This window comes from Camelus bactrianus, chromosome X (genome assembly GCF_048773025.1).
Source record: "Camelus bactrianus isolate YW-2024 breed Bactrian camel chromosome X, ASM4877302v1, whole genome shotgun sequence".
NCBI lineage: Eukaryota > Metazoa > Chordata > Mammalia > Artiodactyla > Camelidae > Camelus > Camelus bactrianus.
In genome coordinates, this window is record NC_133575.1 from 35,279,074 (window position 1) to 35,298,107 (window position 19,034).

Sequence of the window (19,034 nt, forward strand, 5' to 3'; positions counted from 1 at the left end):
TTGATTTGTACACTTTAAATGGGTAAATTGTATATTATGTGACTGATATTGCAATAAAGCTGTAGATACCGACAGGCATATGTAGAATAAATAAACAAGATTATACTGTATAGCACAGGGAAATACATACAAGATCTTGTGGTAGCTCACAGCGGAAAAAAAAAATGTGACAATCAATATATGTATGTTCATGTATAACTGAAAAATTGTGCTCTACACTGGAATCTGACACAACATTGTAAAATGACTATAACTCAATGAAAGAAATGTTTAAAGAACAAAAAGAAAACCAAAAAAAAAAAATCAAATGCATTAAGATTTAAAAAGACAAAAAAATCTTTTCTTGCTTCCTCTCAGTAGTCTTGTCCTCCCGCTGATGGCCATGCAATAGCTGTTATTTTATGCCACATATTTTCCTCCATAATTTCCCTGGATCACATATTTTGATTCTAGGCACTTCTGGAACATTCTTGGTAACCTATCTCAGGGTTTGACTTCTCTTCTGCATCAAATGATTAAAAGGAAGTATCTGTGCTTTTACAAATTCTCCTTTATGCTTGGAAATTGAACTTGCTTTCTTACCAAATGTGGTATCAGGGAAATGACATTATTTTTACAACTGAAAATCCAGTACCTCTGATAAAAGCTGAGAGTTTATTCTTTAAATAAGACCATAAAATTATATGTGTATTTTTTGAAACAAACCCACTAGAATGTACACTTCTAAGATCTAGCACCTTCCAGGTTGTCTTTTTATGATGCTCTGTATTAATGCCAAGATTGATGGAATCATTGCTCTAACATTTTTGAAACTCTTATTTTGTTAGGTTTGCCCTCAAATCATGATATGTGGTTTTTAAGATATCCTGAATGGCAATACATTTCTGTCCTTTAATGGTGATTTAATTTTTGGCGATAGTCAAAAGCCACCCGTGTTTGATAAGTAGGTCAAAAGACCAATCTGGAGAATATTTGTTAATGTCAAGAATGAAACATGACTCCAGGGTAATGAAACTTTTCTTTTCCTGGTAACTCAAACTAAATCTGAAGGCACTTTAAGAATATGAGTTTGAAAAAATTATTTGAGGAGTGACAGTATTATTGGAATGAGCCTCTGGCTTCTCACCAGACACAATGCCAAGGACTTTACATGGATTATTCCAATAAACCCTTCCAACAGTTCTGCAGGGTGACAATTATCCCCATTTTACTGATAAGGAAACAAGGTCATAGAAGGTAAACATCGTGCCCAAGTAAACCTAGCTGTCCTGAGGCAGAACTGGTCTTCAAATCTGTAACCTGCTGACTCTCCACGGGGCCAAGTGGATAATAAACGCTCTCATCATAGTTTTACAAATTAGTAGTAAGTCAGACAGAGAAAGACAAATATCGTATGATAGCACCTATAAGTAGAGCCTTAAAAAAAGATACAAACGAACATATTAACAAATCAGAAACAGGCTCACAGAGATAGAAAACAAACCATGGTTGCCAGAGGGGAAAGACTGGGGGCAGGGGTTGGGGAAGGGATAAATTAGTTTGGGACTAACATATACACACTACTATATATAAAATAGATAAACAACAAGGACCTACTGTATAGCACAGAAAACTATATTCAGTATCTTGTAATAACCTATATGAAAAAGAATCTGAAAAAGTATACATATGTGTATATATATATAACTGAATCACTTTGCTGTACACCTGAAAGTAACACATTGTAAATCAACTAGACTTCAATTAAAAAATTAAAAATTTTTAAAAAGGATCTACTCAAACAAAAATTTTAAAAACCATGAAAAACTAATCACTTTGCTTTCTTCTTGGAGTGGTTTACAATTTTTATTCCCTAATTCTACCTGCTGTGTGTATGTCCAAGTTTGAAACTGAGCTGAGTCTTCCTCAAAGAAATAGGGCTTTTTTGCCCTTTCAAGTTTCCTTGCATATCTCTTCCTTTCAGAGCTAGAATTAGATAAGGTAAGTTTAACTTGGCAAAATTGAAATGCAGCACCTTTCTCCTCTAATGACACCTAAAACTTCTCATTTACCTTGTGTCGAAATGATCAGAAGTCCAGAGTCAGTGGAATCCTAATTAGTGAGGGTTTGTCATGTTTCCTCTTTGAGCTCCTTGGATGGCCCCCATGCCATACGTCATCCAACATTGTGCTTTTCGGCTTATGAAATCAGAAAACATAGCCTAAGAGAGCAGGGCCAAAGAAAGGTATTAGGAGGATAATGTTAAAACCTTTAATAAAATTAAAACCATGACTATAGCCAGGGGAACTATCCATCCATGGGATAAGCATATTAGTGTAAATGAATTAAGAGTTAGAAATTAATGAGGCCTATTAATTGAGTTGATTCCTATAATCTGGTAAAATTCAAATAGCATCTTCGTTTAATTGGCCCACGGACTGCCTGAATGAATACGACTAAAACTCTTGGAAAGCAGGTTTGACTTAATACTTAAAATATTTTAGCAGGGCCATGCCGAGGGTAGCTTAACCACGACTTGGCTTTAGAGCCGTGGGTTCCTGAAATTAATAGAGTAATAATAATAGCGAGCACTTATATAGTACTACCTATGTGCCAAGTATTGTTCTAAGTTGACGCAATCTTCATAGTTGGGAAGTAGGTGCGCTTATCATCATCCCCATTTTATAGGTCGATAGATCAAGGGACGGGTACATTCAGTGATTTGTCCAGGGTCACAGAGCTAGTAAGAAGTGAAACCAAAATTTCAATGTGTTCCAAATCATGACACGACATAGATTCTATGCTATGCTGCTTCTAGTGTGAAGTGGGTTGGCAGAGAGGACAGGGTTGGCTGGCAGGTAAAGATAACCTCTTTTCCCTGGGTCAGAAAGATTTTGCCCCATGGTATATGCATAAGCTTATCGGAAAAAAAAAAAAGCTTAAATCTTCAAACACAGATGATGAGAAAAACTTACTTTCTAATGAGAAAAAAAATAAAGAAGTCTTTCTCGGCTTGCTAATTGATTCCCTCTGGGGTGGGTTTTTTTGGTGGAGGTACTGGGGATTGACCCCAGGACCTTGTGCATGCTAGCTACACCCTCCCCGCTTAATATGGCTTTATACCACCACATTCTTTTTTTTTCCTCCTTAGTGCTCCTGACACACTTCTGTCTGATCCACGACCACCTCTGTGATGGGACTGGTGGCACTGTGATCCTGGATGACAACTGATCACCGTTCCTCTCTGCTCTTGGTCACACTGTCATCTTATTGGTAAAGTAATCTGAACAAGTATGTTCAGGAGGGAAATGCAAAGGCCAGTTTTCAAAAGCCAACAATTCTCTCCATCTAGTTTTTGAAGTGATTCTAAGGGACCATCCCAAATTTCTTCAACCAATCTGGGTTGAATCAATCACCACCTGTCCCGTTTCAGTAAATGAGCCCATAGCAGTCATGTATATTTTGGTAGAAACTTAAGTCACTCTTCTGAAAGGTATCATGCTTGTTACTCTTCCAGAAGTATTTATATATGAATAATTTCAATTTATATTTAAATAACCTCAAACCTCAGAAATGTTGCAAGAATAGTACAATGAAATCCCAACCAACCTTCACCCACATGCTTCAATTAACATTTTGCCACATTTCCTTTATCATTGCCTCTCTTTTTCTTTCTCTATTTTTTTTTCCTGAACCATTTGAGAGTAAATTGCAGATATCACGCCCCTTGCCCCTAAATTCTTCAGTGTGCATTTTCCAAGAGCAAGGACATTCTTTTGCAGGATCATGGCTAAATTATGCAAATCAGAAAACTTGATGTTTATGTAATGCTATAATCTGATGTGCAATCTGTATTTAAATTTTGCCAGTTGTCCCAATAATATCCTTTATATTCTGTGGATTCCCTGAATCCAATTCAGGATCACAGATGGCAATTAACTGGCACATCTCTGTCTCTTTTAATCTAGAACAGCTCCTTATCCCCTCTTTGGCTTTTATGACCTTGGCATTCTGGAGTAGTCCAGGCCAGTATTTTCTAGAATGTCTTTCAATTTAGTATTATCTGAGGTGTTCTCATGGTTAGATGCAGGTTAAGCATTTTTAGCAGGAATACTACATAGGTGGCATTTAGATTAAAAGTTCTATTTCTAACTGGTATGAAAACAGTATGCAATATAATTTAAAGACACTATCAGGTGAAGAATTATTTTTGAGACAAGGAGAAGTTAGCCATTCTACCTACATTTTAATCCAATATTATTTCTCTGTGGTATATTCATTGTGATCCAGAAGAATAGGACAATTTAACAAGAGCATACTGTAATTACTGTCATGTGGTAATTATGGAGTTTGGTTCTGTAAAAACTTTCTCAATTTTAGGGCCACAGAAAGATGTTTTCAATTTTGTGAACTCCCTAACTCTGAACATTTCTGCCGAGGAAGCCAGGGATCCCTGATCATTTAGGCATCAGACTGGGACTGGACTAGATGACCACTAAGGTACTTTCTGACCCTGACACGTGTCCCAGGAAAGCGAATGTCTGCATTCATCCTAGCTTTCTAATTGCAGGCAAGGATCTCACTCTGAATCAACAGGAAATTTTTCAGTATATTAAGAATCTACATATCATACAAAAAGACAGTCAATTTTCTCAAAATTTTAAAAATGCAAATTAAAACTGTATTGAGATACCATCTTTTACTTATGAGATTGGCAAAAATCTGAAAGTTTAATAATACACTGTGTTGGTGAGGATGTGGGTAGATAGTCTCATGTATTACTTCGTGAGAATGCAAATTGGTATATAACCTCTCTGGAAGGTAATTTAGTAATGGCTATCAAAATTATAAATTTATTTGCCCTTCAACGAACAGCTAAACTTAGGGGAATTTATTCTACAGGTATACTTGCACACATGGAAGATCATATAAGTACAAGTTTACTCTCAATGAAGCACCGTTTGTAACTGCAAAGGATTAAAAACACTGCAAATGTCCATCAGTAGGGAACTGGTTAAATAAAGGATTATTTATCCATTCAATGGAATATCATGCAGATGTCAAAAAAAAGAGGGTGGGGTGTGGGGGAAGCTGTCTATGTCCCGATTTAGAAAAGACTCTAAAATATGGTAAGTGAAAAAATGCAAGTTTTTATATGCGGCACCATTTTTATACTATTCCATCTTTGATATGAAAGGGAAGGCACTAAAAGTCTGTATGCGTATTTGCTTGTATGTCCACATATAAACTAAGAATAGTAGTGAGGGAAGATCTTGGCAGATGGGGGACGAGGATTAATAAGAGGCTGTCACCTGTCCATCCTTTTATACTTTCAGGTTTCTGAACCACATGAATGCATTACCTATCCAAAAGCTAGATTTAAAAAGAAACAAACAGAATGAACAGAAAATACAGTTAAATGATTGTTCAGTATTTTGTTATACTAAGTCTTTTAAATTCTTTTGTTAAAAATGGTGAAATAAAAACAAACAAAATACAATCTATGTCTTCCTTCCTGCTTACCCGGAGTTACGAACTCCAGAGGCAATTTTCTAGTATTTAGGACTTTTTCTCTGTTAAATGTGATAACATGAGCCCCAGGTATCAAAAGGCGTTCTCAGCAGTGTGTGTGTGTGTGTGTGTGTGTGTGTGTGTGTGTGTGTGTGTGCGCGTGCGTGCGCGAGCGTGTATGTGTGCGTGTGTGAGAGAGAGTCTAAATTTGTTTTCTTCCAGGAAACCAAATCCCAATGCATTTATATGAGCATGGTGTAGTCGCCCCTGTTGGTGCTCTGTGTACACCCCCTTGGGATCCGGTTGACATCTGGAGAGCCCCCATCTCTCCCAACTCCCGTGTGCCCTGCTTATAATGGCTTGCACCTGTGACACTCTTTGGAGGTCTGCCCATGGGCTGTTCCAGCTACTTTGCTCACTTGTCCAGAAAGCAAGCAGTGCCTGGGAATTTCCTTCCCCTGGGGCAGCCTTAACCAATGATTGACTAGTGCAGGAATATGAAATCCTAGCTCCTTGCCTCCGGTCTGAACAAACTTGGAGGTGTAATTTACGCTCGAGAACTCTCCACAGGATCAGGCTGAGGTTGGGACTTGGCTTGAAAGTGCATGTTTACTTGGCTTGTTTCCCTTCTGTGCCCTGTTTCTCCCACTCCCTTACTGGTTTCTCCAAGGAGTACTTCTTTCGTCAATCATTTGTACATCAATCCATGTCTCGGGGCCCCTTTCTGAAGTACATGACCAAAGACGTGATTTATTTGATTTGGACTGGCTGTAACAATGACACCAAAATTTGATTTTTCCCAACAGATTTGAGAAATTGGGGTATCGTTAATTATAAATTCCAATCCCACCTTTGATACACTGCAAATACTCCAGACTATACCTCATTATGTAATTATTTTATGATGCATAGTAATTTAAATAACTTGCTTCTATGAGCAAATGGGTTTTACCACACACCTAATCACATTACCGATTTAGTTAACACAGAAGTCCTGCCCCCAGGGTCTAGTATTTAAAGGACTGTAAATGGAACATACAGTGTTTCAAGTAGACCAACACAGAGGTATCAAAAGAAAAATCTCCCGTATCATCCTGGGTTATCTTCCGATCTCCTGAAGCATGAGATCTTATTACTTCTATCATTATTTTTGCCTGCCTACCTAAAGATGTCATTAAAGCTCCAAGTAGAACACAGCTAATTTAACAACTGCCTATTTGCATTTCTCCCTGTAAAAGCTTGTTTTCTCAAATATAACACATCTTTGCTCTTACAAAAGAACCAGTTTCCTGGACAAAATTTTCCATTTCTCCCTTCCCCATAAACACCACCTCGGTATCTGGCATTCTCCTACACGCGAGGGTTTTGGTCAAAAGTTTAATCATTTTAAGAAGCATCCACAGCGCAGCAAACATCAGAGAGAAGATTCTTGCCCTTCACAGGCTTCCAGTCTAAAGCGAGAGGGATAAACATCCAGATCAGAGGTCAGCAAACTACAGCCTACAGGCCCAGTCTAGGCTACTGCCTGTGTTTGTTCTGCCCCATGGGCTCAGAATAAATTTTACATTTTTTCAAACCATTGAAAAAATATCAAAAGAATATTATTTTATCACAAAAATACGTGGAATTCAGATTTCAGTGTCCATGACTAAAGTTTTGTTGGAACAGTGGGGTCACTCACTTATTTGCATATTATTATTTACATATTACCTATGGCTGCTTTCATTCAAGTAGTTGTGACAGAGGCGTTGTGACAGAGGCATTGCGGCCCTCTGTGGTCGGCAAAATAATGCCTTAACCTTGGAACCTGTGAAGATGTAACCTTACATGACAAAGGGCGTATTACAGCTAAGGGCCTTTTTTTCTCTTATTGAAATATGGTTGATGTACAATATACATAAATTACAGGTGTGCAATACAATGATTCACAACTTTTAAAGGTTATACTCCATTTATAGTTATTATAAAACATCGGCTATATTCCCCATGTTGTATGATATGTCCTTGTAGCTTATTTTATACCTAATAGTTTGTACCTCTTAATCCCCTACCTCTTTATTGCCCCTCCCCCCTCCTCTCTTCCCACTGGTCCACCAGTTTGTTCTCTGTATCTGTTAGCCTACTTCTTCTCTGTTATATTCACTAGTTTGTCGTATTTTTTCAATTCCATCTGTAAGTGATATCATACAGTATTTGTCTTTCTCTGTCTGACTCCTGCTAAGTGAAATAAAGTTACGACCTTGAGATAAGAAGATTATCCTAGATTATCCAGGTAGGTCCAATCTAATCATATGAGCTCTTAAAAGCAGAGAATTTTCTCCAGTTGGAGTCAGAGAGATGTGACAGAAGGGAAAGAGAGATTCAAAGTGTATGAAGGTTTTGACATGCTGTTGCTGGTTTGAAGATGGAAGGGACATTGTGACAAGGAAGCTAGGCTGTGTTAAGGAATAGAGAGAAGCTGACAGCCAGCAAGGAAGTGGGGGCATCTAGCTACATTGGACTGGATTTTGCCAGCCACCTGAATGAGCTTAGAAGCAGATTCTGACCTCAGAGCCTCCAGGAACATGTCCCAGCCACCACCTTGACTTCTGTCTTTTGAAACAGTAACTTAGTGGGCTCTCCACAGTGCTGGTCTTTCAAGCAAAGAACTGTGAGGTTATAAATGAGTATTACTTTAAGCTGCTAAATTTTGTTAAAGTAACCAGATTAGGCCCAAGATGGAGTCACTCATGCTAAGCCCTAGGCCAGCAAACAAACTAACTTAACTAAGTTGCTATGCTCAGCTCTTCTGGGAAAGGAAGTCCTGGGTCAGCCAATCACTGCTTGCCTGCTCAGCACAAGATACCTGACCTGCTCCAAGACTTCCTTTTGTGCCATATAACCAATCATTAGATGCCTAGTATGAATTCCTTGTTCCTGCTCACTTGGGTCCATAAAAATCTCTCACCTTGTACAGCTCTGCAGACCTCCTTTCTATCTGCTAGATTGGATGCTGTCTAATTCATGAACAAAAGCCTGCTAGATCAGTACATTGTCTGTGGAAAATTTTCTCTTAACAGTTTGTAGTAATTTGTTTCAGCAGCAGTCAGAAACTAATACATCCTCAAAGTCTAAAATATTTACTATCCGGCCCTTTCTAGATAAATTTTGCCAAACCTTGATCTGAATCCTTGTTCCCCCAAATTGTGGGTCCACAGACAAGCAGCATTGGTATTACCCTAGAGCTTGCTAGAACTGCAGAATCTCTTAATTAACCAGATGGAAAGGAATTTTTCGCAACATATATCAAATCACCACAATGTACACTTTAAATAGCTTACAATTTTATATGTCAATTACACCTCTATAAAGCTGAAATTAAACAAATAAGAGTTAAAAAAAACCAAAAAACCTCAGTACCCATATGGTGTATACCCATTATTTGTTGCCCTATTAGAAAAAAAAAAAAAAAAGGAAATGCAGAATCTTAGATCACATCAAGACCTACTGAATCAGAATCTGCATTTTAACAAGACCCCTAGGGGATTTTTTTTTTTTTGAGTAAAAGTAGATCTATTTAGAGAGATGTACACGGAGGGTGGGGGGTGGAGGGAATTAAAGTAAAGTTAGATACACACTCCATAGACAGAGTGCAGGCCCTCTGGGAAGGTGACAGAGAGAGAGCGACCCTTAGGGGATTCTTTTGCACATTAAAATCCAAGAAGTGCTTGTCTAGAGTTCACTTTGTTGTCTTGGCTGCTACCAAGATGTTCTTGGCTGCCTTTGTCTGGATAGAGAGTTGAGCAGAGATGTACATAAAAATAATGTTAGAGGAAAGCTGGAAGTTGGCCTTAGCTAGCTAGTTTATAGTTATCACAGTCACCACACCCTTGTCTTCATCTTCAGCATTATCATCACCACATTCATCATCATGCCAACGCAGCATCAAGCACCTGCTTCTGGCACCTCCACTGCAATTATTGCCTATATTACTTGGCTCTTTCAATTCTCCAGAAAGCCACTATATTAGTTCCTTGGGGCTGCTGTAACAAATCACAACTAGATAGCTTAAAAGAACAGAAATTTATTCTCTGACAGGTCTATAAGGCAGAAGTCAGAAATCAGTGTGTTGGCAGATTAGGTTACTCCTGGAGGCTCTAAGGGAGACTCTGTTCCATGTCTCTTTCCTAGCTTCTGGTGTTTGCTGGCAACCCTTGGCTTTCCTTGGCTAGTACATGCATCACTCTAATCCCTGCCCCCAACTTCATATCATCTTCTCCTCTGTGTCTCCAGTCTCCTTCCTCCTGTCTCTTCTAAGAACATTTGTTATTGGATTTAGGGCCCACTCTAAATCTGAGATAGTCTCATCCCAAGATCCTTAACTTATTTACAACTACAAGAACTTTTTTCCAAGCAAGGTCACATTTACAGGTTCCTGGGGGTGCTGAGAGTGGGTTATGTTTGGATGTGGATATATCTTTTCAGAGGCCACCATTCAACCCATTACAACCACCATTAAAGACCATAAGCTGGTTAATCAAAGCTAAGTGACTCACTGCAGTGAGAACAAACCCATCCTTAGAGTCTTAATGAGTGTCTTAAAAGGGGGAAATGAGCAGAGGTTAGTCAGAGGGTTTTAAGGTCTGGAGTGGGCGATTTTAAGAAGAGTCTTGCAAGGCAGAGTATTGATTGGGATCAGGCAGAGTTTAAAACATAATAAATTTGGACTGGAGAACACAGTGAGGAGAGCCTTGATGATCAAGCTTGTCACTTAATAGCCTGGGTTTTCCATAAAGATAAACTTTTTCCGAGCCTCAGGCTTCATCTTCCATACAATGAAAGCCCTGCTGGAAAGTATGCAGATGAGTCTTTGCATCCATTTATACCTTAACAGGGATGAGTTTGTCTGATAGCTTTCAGAGAGTTCAATTTCATAGGGAAAAATGAACTTGAACCCTGATTCAGGCTAAAGGAGAAGGAAACCTCACAATTTTTTCTAAGCCAGATCTTTTATTTGGTTATGCAGCCAAGCTACCTCTCTCCCTGCAGTAAAGCAAAATTCCAGTCTCTCATTATTCAGCTGGCACTGCTCATGTATTAGATGTATCTGAGGGGAAAAAATGTACATTCTAAACACAAAACAGAAACAGACTCATAGACATAGAATACAAACTCGTGGTTGCCACAGGGGCGAGGGGTGGGAAGGGACAGACTGGGAGTTCGAAATTTGTAGATACTGACAGGTAGATATAGAATAGATAAACGAGATTATAGTGTATAGCACAGGGAAATATGTACAAGATCTTGTGGTATCTCACGGTGAAAGAGAATGTGAAAATGAATATATGTATGTTCATATATAACTGAAAAATTGTGCTCTACACTGGAAATTGCCACAACATTGTAAACTGACTATAACTCAATATAATAAAATTATAAATAAATAAATAAAATGTATATTCTATCGACTTATGTATAGGCACCACTTTAAAAATAGATAACTTGTTTATTTATTATCCATTTTCTTCTACTGGAACATATTCTTCCTTGGCAAAGGACTTTTGTCTTATTCATCATTCCAACCCTAGAACTATTTCCTGGCACAAATGAAATGCGTGATAAATATTTGTAAGATAGATGAAAATAGATGATAGCTATTTGGAAAAATACATTAAAATACTGTTGAATATATATGGACAAAGGAGTCAGGCAGAAAATGTCTCCTGCTTATTTATATCTTGATGGTCAAATAAATCAATTTCTAGTTAAGATCTATTCAGATCCCCCTGATAATGATAGTAGGGGTGTTTTGAAAGGGAAAGGTGGTAATAGAAGTTTGAAATAGAAATATGTAAATTGATTCCTATTCTATCCTTAGAAGATTTAAGGTAGATGTCTTGTAACTGCATCTAAATTGAGGGATGAAGATAAACCTCTGAAACCAAATCACAACACACAGAATCCAGATGGTTTTTCATAACAAAGTGGAAGCCAGTTTGTACGCTCCTCTTTGAAGCAGCCAGTGTGTATTAAAGCAGAGGTAATGATTATAATGATTGACTTTAATTTAACCCAAGTCTGTCTTTAATAAATGAAATTTTTCTCTCTCTTAAAAGAAATCTAAAATGGAGAGGTTGTCAAGAGAGGAGAGAGCTAAATTTTGCAGGAAAAAAGAGAGAATGGTGTTCTTATGGGGAATTCTGAAGAGTATTAAAATTGACTAATTCATTAGAAGAGCCTTTTGTGAGCTTATTACAAGTTCTTCATTATTGCAGGTCTTCCAAAAGAGCTTAAAGGGCTTTGAATGCAAAATGAACAGTACATCTTGCTTTGATGTTTCCTAAATATCTGACTTTTTGAAAACAGAATAAGGAGATATAAAAGCCAGACATAGTTTCAGCTTCCCTGATGATTTTAGATGTTACTTGGTCTGATTCAGATAGTTCAGCAATTTGTTCATTGCTATTTCATTTTGTTCCATAAAATCTTTATCTCATACACAAAATATTTGAATTTGTCTGCGCAAACATGCTGTTAACTTTTTTTCCCCAGTTTTATTGAGATATAATTGACATACAGCACTGTGTAGTTTAATATGTATGGCATAATAATCAGATTTCCATACATCATGAAGTGATTATCACAATATGTTTAGTGAACATCCATCACCTCATACAGATACAAAAATTAAAGAAATAGAAAAATGTTTCCCTTTCTTGTGTTAAGACCTCTTAGGATTTACTCTCTTAACAATTTTCATATATAACATACAGCAGTGTTAATTATATTTATCATGTTGTACATTACATCCCTACTACTTAGTTATCTTATAACTGGACGTTTGTACCCTTTGACTGCATCATCCAATTCCTCCCCACTTCCTGCTTTATTAACTTTTAACATATTGCAAATTTACAATGCAATTCGATCCTTCTGTGATATTAGCACTCATCACAAGTCCCTCATTCTTTGACAGGAACATGGTTCAGTGTAAAACTATGTAAATGCAAAAAAAAAAAGGATCTTCTTTTCCCTCCTTGCGTAGTTGCTGCTGGGTCAACCCCCTAGGGATCTGATGCACTTAAGGCTATCTAAAAACCCGTCACATCCTTTCAATAGGGGAGACAGCTCACCCAAGGATTATCTAGGGAAATGTACTTTGCTTACTTTATCACTGATTGAAAATCAAAGACTTCATGAAGTTACATAAAAGCTTAAAGAATTTTGTCCAGGAGAGGTGCAAATGATTTCTGCCCAGTGGGAAAAATAACCTCAGAGGTAATAGGTTCTTTGCCCTGAAGGAAAGGTTTGTATCCAACAGCCATTTTATCCTAACACAGTCCTTTGTTAAATTACCTATATATATCAAGCTCTTCACGTGCTCTTCAAACCAGTCTTAATATTCTACTGGTTCCTGCATTAACTGAGTTGCATAAAATCTTTGGCTTATATTCCTTTTTTAAAAAAATTGTTTCGAAGTGTAGTTGATTTACAATGTTGGTTTCAGACGTATAGCAAAGTGATTCAGTTATACATATATATATGTATACTTTTTTTCTTTTCAGATTCTTTAACATTATATGTTATTACAAGAAATTGAATATAGTTCCCTGTGTTATACAGTAGGTCCTTGTTGTTTATCTATTTTATATATAGTAATGTGTCTGTTAATCCCCGACTCCTAATTTATGTTCCTTTTATATATGCATAAGAGTCATGATTTTACCTTTTCTTTTTTTAATGGAGGCACTGGGGATTGAACCCAGGACCTTGTGCATGCCAAGCATGTGCTCTACCACTGAGCTATACCACCCCCACCCCCGTGCTTTTATCTTTTTTGAAAATTATACCTAAGTGCCACTTAACACCTCACACCTCCACCTACAGGCAAGTAGGTTCTGGACTACCCCTAGGGGAAAGAAAGCAGATCAGAGAGAACTTCAACATGAAAAACAAAATAAAAAATGACTGAGGTAAGGAAAAGATACCTTCAATCTCCGAAGAGAAAAAAAAAAAATCAATCACCATAGAAACCAATATGGTAATGACTTTTAGTCGGCCCTTATTCTGTTCCCTTTGTGGGGGAAAGGGAAGTACTGGGTTCAAGCAGTCGGACAGGGTAGGGGGTGCATTGTTTGTAAACTAGAGGTGTTTGGTTCTCAGATTTGGTTACAGATCTTTTCTCCTCTGGGATCCTTTAGCGGATATACAGAGAGCACATCATTTCCTTTTCACTCGTTAAAAAAAAAAAGAAGTTGTCATTCAGTTTCCTGAGGCACAACCCTTATCTCCTTGCCTATCCTCATTTTTGAAGATCACCTGAGTCCTATTTCAGGCTTGAGTGGTATATGGTTATTACCCATCAGTGTCAGTCAAGTAGGGATAAGCTGTGTCCCCTTCCATCGAGGAAGTCACAGTCTCAGAGAGAGAGAGAGAGCAAAGGAGCAAAATGGACACAGGTCAGTAGAGGACAGAGGAACAGTCTGGAAAGATCTGCTATGATTTGCCTATGATTAAGAGTACCTGAGTCTAGTGAGAAAAGAGGGTAAGGTTTCCACCTTAAGGAGTGTTCCACCTTAAGGCATAAAGACAGCGGGCTGAAATATGCAGCAACATGGATGGATCTAGAGATTGTCATACTCAGTGAAGTAAGGCAGAAAGAGAATGACAAATATCATATGATATCACTTATATGTGGAATCTTAAAAAAAGACACAAATGAACTCATTTACAAAACAGAAACAGATTCACAGACATGAAAAACAAACTCATGGTTACCAAAGGGGAAAGGGGTGTGGGGACGGATAAACTGGGATTTGGGAATTTGCAGATACTAACTACTATATATAAAATAGATGAACAAAATTTTAAAAATAGATAAAACAACAAGGTCCTACCATACAGCACAGGGAACTATATTCAGTACCCTGTAACAGCCTATAATGAAAAATAATATATATGTGTGTATAACTGAATCACCATGCTGTACACCAGAGGCTAACACAACATTGTAAACTGACTATACTTACAAAAAAAAAAAAAAAAAAGACAATGGGCTGAAGTCTAGCTGGACTTTCAGTTATTTTTCTAAGAAATGAGTCATGAAACTCTGGATTAGGTACCCTAACTTCAGAAACTAGGTAAAAGCCCTTAAGCCTTATACTATTTATTCATTTAGCAAACGTTTTCTGGGAGGACCAAAATTGTGTCATTTTTAATTCTTTCAATTAGTGAGGACTAATAACACACTTTTTAAAATGGAGGTACTGAGGATTGAACCCAGGATCTCGTGCATGCCAAGCATGTGCTCTGCCACTGAGCTATGCCCACCCCCCAATAATATACTCTTAAATGAAGTCGCCATATGTGCTAAACTTTGGCCTTGAACCAAGCCACAAAGGGACCTACCAGTGGGACAGCAGCTTTGGAGAGGGGCGAGACAAAAAACAGGCCCAACACATGAATGGGAACAGAAAGTGTGGTGTTCAGTCTGGGGCAAGAAACGTCCCCGTAAAATACAAATAATGTGAGCCCACATATCAATGTTATATCCATAAACACATACCCCTCAGGCTGCCCACACATTCACCCTGATGACCTCATTTTAATTACCTCTGTAAACACTCTATGTCCAAATAAGGTCACGTTCTACGGCACTGGGGGTTAGGACTCCAACATTATATATTGGGACCGACACAATTCAATGCGTAACAGTACCTGAAATATTGACTGAGCTGGTTATTCTCTGTGTGTTCCCTCATTTTCCTCCTCTCAGTCTTGCTCTGTGCCCAGAGAGGGGGACCTCTACAGATGACATCAGTGGCCTTCTCCCTCTGGCTTCCAGTTGGGCTGAGCTAATATAGGAGGCACTGGCAGAAGATCAGAGGGCAGAAGGAGGGAGAGATTTGATATTTATTTGCTCCATTTCTGCCCCTCCTTGTCACTCCAGACTTAAGGGTAGAATGAGTTTCTCCGCTGTTACTAGTGCCTGGAAACCTCAACATCTCTTTTTGCTCTTCTTAACCCCATCCACACCTCTGTAAATAGTCAGTTAAACCCTTTGGTATGGCACCAACTTCCTGTCAGGACCCTGACAAATACTTAAACATACAACATATTTTATATAATTCACATACTGGTTGTTAAGAAAAATATCCAAACATTGGAAATAAGGCAAAGGCAAAGAGACATGTCCTTTCAATGTCATATTAGGAGCACTGTGTAACAAAATAATTTAATTCTCCAGGAGATCATACCTGTGTTTGACTTTACTGTTTACGATTTGATTAGCACCCAAATACTGTGAAGTTATATGTTAACTTGGAGATTATTTCTGCCTGGTAGAAAAGATAACTGTAAAGGTTATGGTTTTATTGCCCTGTGAGTTATTTAATCAGTCTTGTATCCTACATAGCCCTTATTCTAACATTCCTTTTTATGAAGGTCTATAGATACCCAGTTCATTAAATGCTCTTGGAACCAGCTTTATAATCTCACTGATGACCTCAACAATACACTGAATAAATCTTAGATATAGTTTTATTCCATATGTGAGTTTAATTTTTAATTTTTTGAAAATCATGCTTTGACATACTTCAGTTTTGCAATGTATTTTTTACACCTAACATATGATCAACTAATTTCACTCAACCATTCCCCCCGATGTTGGGGATTTAGGGTGCTTCTCATCTTTAGCTAAGGTAAATAAGCTTTGCTGATGATATTCACTTTTTTAATTTTGATTTTTTTAATTTTATTTTTTTAATTGAAGTATAGTTGATTTACAATGTTGTGTTAGTTTCAGGTGTACAGGAAAGTGATTCAGTTATACATATATATATATATAATTATAGAAATCTGTTCTTTTTCAGATTATTTTCCATTATAGGTTATTACAAGAAATTGAATATAGTTCCCTGTGCTCTACAGTAGGTCCTTGTTTATCTATTTTATATATAGTAATGTGTATCTGCTAATATCAAACTCCTAATTTATCCCTCCCCCCTCCTTCCCTTTTGGTGACCATAAGCTTGTTTTCTATATCTGTGAGTCTTTCTGTTTTGTGAATATGATGATATTCACTTTTAACTGTAGTTCACACGTAGGCAAATGTTTGTTTGTGGGAAGAAGAATGGCATAAAATTTGCGTTGGGCCTTCACCTCCCATATTCAAGATGGTCCTGCCCTCCCTTCCTTCTTTGTCCTACTTTCACCCCACCTCACCCCCATTACAGCCACCAGGATGTCCTTCTGGGACTTACAGCCAGTTTGGGGCATGGCCTGAGCACACTGCTTGCTAACAATAGCACCTGACCTGTAGTGAGTCCTTACTATATCCAGACACTGTGCTAAGTGCCTGATATGCATTATCTCTTCTGGTCCCCATGACTACCAGTCAGACAGGCCCTGTTATCATCTGCCTTTTCTCCCTGTGAAGAGGCTAAGGTGGAATTTAAACCCAAGTCTGACTATAAAGTCTGTGCTCTTAAGCACTAAGGTGGGAATTCACTGCATCCATATTAAATACCTGAGTGAACGAATAAATGAATGGTCAAAGCACTCCTGAAAGGGCTGGAGGGCAGAGGAGCCGAGTCTCACTAGCTGGGTGCAATGCTGGCTGGGGCTGCCTTCACAGGCCTCTCCCTGGCCCCTCTATTTACAGTTCTCTATATGCTCTGCTCACTTGCCTTCTAGTTGTCGACTAAAAAAAAAGCATGACCTAAAAGTTGAAAACTATGTTTTATGTGGCAGACTTACTGAGGAATCAAGACTGGAAGATGGACTCTGATTGTGCTGAAGGACTGCTCCAAAGAGGTAAGGGAGAAGCCAGGATATATAGCAGTTTTTGCAACAAAAACTAGGTAATCGAAACATCTAAAGGTTACTGTTAATTAAAGAAAACTAGGCATCTCAAGTTAATGAATTTAGCACTTTTCTATGTATGGGAAGATGCAAGAATCTGGGCTCATTGAAATTATTCCTTTGATATGCACCTTAACTATTTAGGGCCAGTATCCTTTTTTTCTCCATCCTGAATCCCCTCAGGGTGCACCATCAGGGGCAGCTGCAGTGGCTGGGAGCTAGACTGCCCGAAACATCCTTTATTTACGGGTATGGCAGGTGACATTTTTCATCCACATAGTTCAGGGCTTGGCAAACTTTTCTAAAGAAACATAGACAGTAAATATTTTAGGTTTTGCAGGTCAAGTATAGTCTCTGTCACATATTCTTTCTTTGTTTCCCCTAACGCTTTAAAAATGTGAGAACCATTAGCTCATGGGCCATACGAGAATAGGCCATGAGCCAGATTTGGGCCACAGGTGTTAGTTTACTGACCCCGTTCCAGGTCTTTGATTCTTCCTGCAGATTCGTTTCATCTTTCATTAACTTCAACCACTGCATTCTTCATTTTAGTTACTGTATTTTTTAGTTCTAGAATTTTTATTTGGTTCTTTCTAATGGTTGCCAGTTTTCTGCCAAATTCTTAATTTTGTCTTTTATCTCCTTGGGCATAGGAAAGATAATTATTTTAAGCTCTGAGGCTCTTAATTCTAATATCTATAGCCAGTGTGAGTCTGTTTCTATTTTCTATAATTTCTGCTAGGTTTTTTTTTTTTAATGGCATCTTTCCTTCTTGTGTGTCTCATTATTTCTCGTCAAATGCTGGACATTGCATTTGGAAAATTGTTTGTAGAAACGCTTTGATGCACGGATGTTCTCTTCCTCCAGAGAGTATTTCTGTTTACTTCAGTGTGGTATCTGAGCATGCCAGCAGTTTGGGATGCCCAGAATCACTAGCCAAGTTCAGTGATTGAGATGATTCCAGGCTGAGCTATAGCTCTTGGGAGAGTTTATTTCTGGTTATAGGATGTAACCCTTTGGGGTACAGGCCCAAGTCTTCTCCTGTTTCCTTGCCAGGTTCCTTAGCTCGGCAAGGGTAGGAAAAGTTCTGCTTAGGGGGGCTGGAGGTATAGCTCAGTGGTAGAGCATTACTTAGCATGCATTAAGCCATGGGTTCAATCCCCAGAACCTCCATCAAAAAAAAAAAAGTTTTGCTCTGCATTTGAGCTTCTCAGCTTCCCTACTGAAATTAGTATAAATGTCCTGGGCAGAGCAGTTTCCAGGGCTTCCTTCTCCCTAGTGCCTTCTCACAGACCTTTTCTATCCCACGCATCTTGTCTAGTTGTCCCGAAGTCATGTACATGAGCCAAATCCCCTAGTCCACCATTCCAGAAGTGGGAATGCAGAGACAAATTCTCTATGCAAAGGAATTTGGACCCTATTATTGAAAGAGACAGTTCAGAAAAGACTTACACTGTTCTTCAAAAATTGCAAAGAAGATCAGACAAATAAATAAGTGAAAACCCACTAGCACATACCTGTTAATTTGGTTTAAATTTCCTCTGTAGCATATTTTAATATACAACAATTATTGAAATCTTTAATAAATAAAGATTCTTCTAGGTAATTATTAATTATATCATTATATACTCTAAAATCAATAAGGATTGACTGGTTTGCCTGTATATTTTGAAATTCTTGTTGAAAAATTAAACAAATCAAAT

The 19,034-nt window shown here is 38.1% G+C and overlaps 1 long non-coding RNA gene and 1 other non-coding gene across 2 annotated transcripts in view; one reads left to right on the forward strand and one right to left on the reverse strand.

Moving 5' to 3' along the window:
• Positions 1-13,210: 13,210 nt before the first annotated feature.
• On the reverse strand, positions 13,211-13,282 carry TRNAA-GGC (transfer RNA alanine (anticodon GGC)). The gene has a single exon. It is a non-coding gene; the product is annotated as a tRNA-Ala (tRNA).
• A 3,690-nt stretch (positions 13,283-16,972) lies between these two features.
• LOC141576317 (uncharacterized) overlaps positions 16,973-19,034 on the forward strand; it is a 34,364-nt gene continuing 32,302 nt past the window's right edge. The window contains exon 1 of the long non-coding RNA XR_012504667.1: positions 16,973-17,283. This is a non-coding gene — a long non-coding RNA (uncharacterized LOC141576317). The remainder of the gene's footprint in view (positions 17,284-19,034) is intronic.